This window comes from Galeopterus variegatus, unplaced genomic scaffold (genome assembly GCF_000696425.1).
Source record: "Galeopterus variegatus unplaced genomic scaffold, G_variegatus-3.0.2 Scaffold4008, whole genome shotgun sequence".
Lineage (NCBI taxonomy): Eukaryota > Metazoa > Chordata > Mammalia > Dermoptera > Cynocephalidae > Galeopterus > Galeopterus variegatus.
In genome coordinates, this window is record NW_007730119.1 from 274320 (window position 1) to 279902 (window position 5583).

The window sequence follows — 5583 nt, forward strand, 5'->3', positions numbered from 1 at the left end:
ATACATAACATAGAATAAATTTATTTACTTTATAACAAACCATACTACGAACATAATTTCAGTCAAGCACACTGCTCAATATAGGAATCAGAAAAGATATATTAAGATCATGTTTGAACTAATTTATACATTTTATAATATTTGCATTTAACTATTAGAAGTTTTCTCCTGATAATATGTTGATTTCAGTTTTTTCTCTGAGCATATGTATTTGAAGAAAATATCAAGATGTTATACAAGGGTACTTCAAATAGTTCATGGAAAAATTTGTATTACCTTTTAATTCCGTATTTCCATGGAATTTTTGAAGTATCCTTGTATTAGTTGGGGTTGTTCAGAGAAACAGAACCAATAGGACATACATAAATATATGTGTGTGTGTGTGTGTGTGTGTGTGTGTGTGTGTGTGTGTGTGTGTGTGTGTAGGGAGAGAGAGAGAGATGGAGATATAGAGAGAAATTTATTACAAGGAATTGGCTTACATGATTATGGAGGCTAAGTCCTATAATCTGCATTCTGCAAGCTGAAAACAAGGGAAAGCTGCTGGTGTATCTTGAAAGCCTGAGAGCTAGAGAGTTGACAGCGTGGATTCGAGTTTGTGCCTGAAGGTCATGTCCCAGTTCAAGCAGTTAGAGAGCAAATTTAACTTTCCACTGCTTTTATGTTCTATCCTGGCCCTCAAAAGATTGAATAATACTGAATTACATTAGGGAGGGCAATCTGCTTTATTCAGTCCACCAATTTAAATGCTAATCTCTCTTGGAAAGACCTGCACGGACACACTTAAATCATGTTTAACCAAATATCTGGGCATCCTGTGATCCAGTCAAGTTGACATGTAAAATTAGCTGTCACATCTCCCTTCTTATGTGAGACTAAGGTCACTTATAATTTCCCTGTTCTCTCTCTTCTAGTATTAACCACATTAACCTTCTGGTTAATAAATATACTTATATAACTACATAAGTATGTTATTTAATCAATATCATATAGTTTTCAATATCTTTGCATATTTTCTTTGTTATTGCCTCGCTTTAAATCTGTAGATTTGAAGTTTTTGTAGCACTCTCCCACATTTTCTAGGGCTTTTAATGCATGCATATTTTAAACTGTATCATGGAACAACTGCAACTTTTTAAACCTTCACAAATATTGTGTGAATATGACCATATTTATACTAACTGGATCTATCCTTTAAAAGTTTTCTTAATCAATCTGATTAAAATTATGCTCTCCTATAACTTTTTTAGTAAAATATTTTTATTTAAGCAAAAAGGTTTCTAAAACTAATATAGAAAATTTCTAGTAATAATAGTTGCCAATTATCAAGTGCTTTCTATGTGTAAGTCTCTTTGCTAAATATTTTAATCATTGCCACAAACTTCAAGGTAAGAAATAGTGGTATTCCCATGCTGTGGATGAAGAAATCAAGGTTTTAAAATTTATCACTTCCCAAGTTTACAAGGTTATCAACTGGTCATGCCAACATTCAAACTTAGTCTGAATCAAGAGTTCTCACTCTTTTTTTTTTTTTTTTTTTTTTTTTGCCTTTTGTAACAAAATACATTTTATAAAGGAGGAAAAGAGATGGGTGACAGGCCTGTTGGCTTTAGCAAATCCATATTTCTTTTTCTTTTCTTTTTTTTTGTGAGAGATTTTTAATTTTATTTATTTATTTTTTATAATCTAAAATGTTGTGGAGGGGCCGACCCCATGGCACACTTGGGAGAGTGCAGCACTGGGAGTGCAGTGATTCTCCCTCCGTGGGTTCGGATCCTATATAGGAATGGCCGGTGCGCTCACTGGCTGAGTGCGGTGCGGGTGACACCACACCAAGGGTTGCGATCCCCTTACCGGTCACGAAAAAGACAAAAAAATAATAATAACAAAATAAAAATAAAATGTTGTGGAGGAGTGGGAGGGGAAGGGAGACGAGAGAAGGAAGGGGAGAGGGGAGACAAGCATGGCCCACAGCTGGCTCCTTTGCTGGCCTGGTTGCCAATGGTGGGCAGTTGGGGCTGAAGACTGTGGCCCCATACCCCACGGCTCAAGAGCCTGAGGGCTTCTGGGGAAGCTCCATCATGACTGGTCTGGTTGCAGATCGTGGGTGGGCATGGCTGAGGGGCATGGCTTCCCACCCCATGGCTCAGAAGCCCTGGGTCTTCTGGTGGTTGCTCCTTCTTGGCTGCTACAATGTTAATTTGTATAATTGGTTTGATTCCTTGAGCAGAACTTTAATACATGTCGGACAATCTCCATGTTTAAAAGTTCAGGAAGGAAGAGGAGATGAAAGCAGGGATTTCCAGGCACAAACAAGCTAATCATGGGCCCCAGGGATTTAACTAAAGGTTTCTTTCTAGTATGTAAGAGTTGATCAAATAAATATCAGGTGCATAAGTAGGTGGTATGGTCATTGTATTAGTCCATTTCAGTTGCTTATAACAGAATACCTGAAACTGGGTAATTTATATAGAAATAAAGCTTGTTTCTTATGGTTTCAGAGGCTGGGAAGTCCAAAGGCCAGGGAACACATCTGGTGAGGGCCTTGTTGATGGTGGCTCTAAAGCAACACAGGGTATCACATGGCAAATTTGGCAGGAGCAAGACAGAGAGCTAAACTGCTCCTTGCTCTACTTATAAGCCATCAGAGCCATGCCCACTACCACCCACAAAACCATCAATTTATTACTCAATGAATGGTCAATCCGTTCACTCGGGCATGGTCTTCACAATCTAATCACCTTTTAAAGGCCCCACCTTTCAACTACCATAGCAGGATTTTTCACCTTCTTAACACTGTCACAGTGGGGACTAAGTTTCTAATACATGAAACTTTGGGGGACACAATTCAACCCATAGCAGTCATCCTGAAAAAATAGGAGGTAACTCCACCTAAAGTTCATCCAGTCTGATGTCATCACACATCACGAGGCTAGGAAAAGGTTCTTACTTACATAATTGAGGTCTCTGGGGAGAGCAGGGCAGGCTTCTCAAGCAGATCTGAAATGGCTTGAGAGTGTAAGGGAAGGAGAGGGGCCTAGGTGTTTGCTGTGGTTAGCAGGTGGGAGAATTTTACCTGCAATCAGGGGTTCAAGTGATTTGAATCTTCCACTGATTCCCAAAGAGAGAACAGCCAGGCTTTTTCATCAGCTTGCCCAGATGTGGAGCACAGGGGAAAAGGGAGGGGTGAGGCTTAAAAGCTTCCAGCAGTCAGATATCGAAAAAATGAGGTAAGATTCCTGCTTATTTTATGTCTTTATGTGTTTTAACCATCCTTGACTGCTATTATACATGTGTATATAATTCTATTCTACATATCTACAAGTAACTCTCACCTTCATGAAATGGTATTGTTTGCTTCTGGCTTTTGTTTCTGTAGCCTCTGCATTAAGTCCTTAGTTTGCTTCCTCCTTTCCTTTGTTCACAAGCATCCCTAGTGCCCTAGAGATCTACTTTTTTTTCCCCCTTTTCTTTTGCATCATCTGGAGATTCTCAAAAATGTTGTAATGCTTAAAGTATTTTTAAGTCCCGTATTCAAAGAAAACTATTTTTTAAAAGTGCTTTGCCTTTAAAAACTAAATCAGTCATTTTTGTGTAACTAGCATAGAGATGATTCTTAACTCCAGTTTCTATTTCTGGTCCTATGAATGCCCACCTCATGATGTTGAAGATGACAGTGTCTACCTCAGGCAATCTCAGGTGTCCTATCTGTGATAGGCAGCATTCTCAGATAAGACTCCAAGCAAAAAATAACAAATGCTGGTGAGGATGTGGAGAAAAAGGAATTCTCCTATATTGCTGTTGAGAGTGTAAACTGGTACAGCCACTATGGAAAACAGTATGGAGTTTCCTCAGAGAACTAAAAATGGATCTACCCTATGACCCAGCTATCTCATGTCTGGGTATATACCTAAAGGAAATGAAATCCATATATCAAAAAGATACCTGCACTCCTATGTTCTTCTCAACACTATGCACAATAGGCAAGAGATGGAATCAACTTAAATGTCCATCAACAGATGAATGGATAGAAAAAAACTGTGGTATGTGTACACAACGGAATACTACTCAGCTATTTTAAAAAGAGATATCCTATCATTTGCAGCAACATGGATGGATCTGGAAACCATCATATTAAGTGAAGTCAGGCATAAAAAGTCAAATACCATGTGATATTACTCATATGTGGAATCTAAAAAAAATATGTGGTTCTTATAGAAGTAGAGAGTAGAATAATGGTTACCAGAAGTGGCAGGAAGGGGAGCAGGACCAATAGGTACAAAACTATGCTATCTACCCTAGGTGAATCATTGTGCAGTACACGCATGTATTGAAACAACATACTGTACTCCACAAACATGTACAAATAAATCTTAAAATACTTTGAATAAAAAAATAATAATAAGATAGCCTTCAAGATTTCCACCTCATGGTATGTGGAATACATGTCCTGTGTAACCCACATGGTTTGTGAATATGATTGGATAGTCATGTGCATGAGAAAATTATGCTATATGGCATAGGTGATTTCAAGAAAGGGAGACTATCCTGGGTTGACATGACCTAACCAGGTGAGACCCCAAAAAGGACTAGGCTCTTCCTGAAGCAGGAGATTCTTCAAGGATAGCTTTAAAGATGGAGGGGCCACCTTCACTGAGCATACAAGTGTCCACCAAAGCTGCCAGCAGCGCCCTGGATCCCCATAAATTTCTTCTTGGGGCTTATCCTCCTTTGACCTTTAACTCCAGTGACTAAGAATAGAGCTTACTGACAGACCCTACTTTTCTTCAAATAGTCACAGCAGAAGACTGATCTGTTAGTCTAAGCTTTCTGACATGGTTAAAAATGGTCTCAAACTCCCCTTCTTGAATAACGTTAGTAGGATAAAACTCATGAATACATCATCCCCTTTATTTTAGTCAAAACCTCATTTTTGATCATAAGTGATATGACTCAGCTGATGCTTTACTATATCTCTCAAGCTTGGCCCCCTGAGACAGGGGCTGGGATGGAGAAATTTGCCAGAGCAAGGAATCTGTCTGCCCTTATGAGAGCTAAGGTATCCAGAATAGCTTCGAGCATCTGGATATTTTAAAAGCCAGCCACACTCCTTAATTCAGTGGCTTTCAAATATATGTTTCCTTGGATTAGTGGAAAATATTGATTTCATGTCTTAAGATTGGTTGAAAAGGTATGTGGTTTTATTAGCAAAGTTCTTCTTAAACTGCTGAAAAAGCAAGAGAACCAATGACCAGAAAACAGAAACTTGAATACTAGCTAAAATTGTATTGTTTTTCTCATTGAACACATCTCTGATTCTCAAACTAATGTTTGTATAACTTTTCACTTCGTGATTGCCCTAGCTATTTACATTTAGGGTAATTTGATATCTGTGCCCTTCTCCCCAGGCCAAACTCTTCTTTTGCCTTAAAGTTCAGTGTTTCTTAAGCCATCAGAGAAAGAGAATGAAACTGAAATATACTAAGCGTCTATTGTCAACCAAGCACTGAGTCTTTTTCACACAGGGCCATGTGTCAGTCACAACCAGGACGTCTTGAGTTTTGCATGAATATTACCTATTTT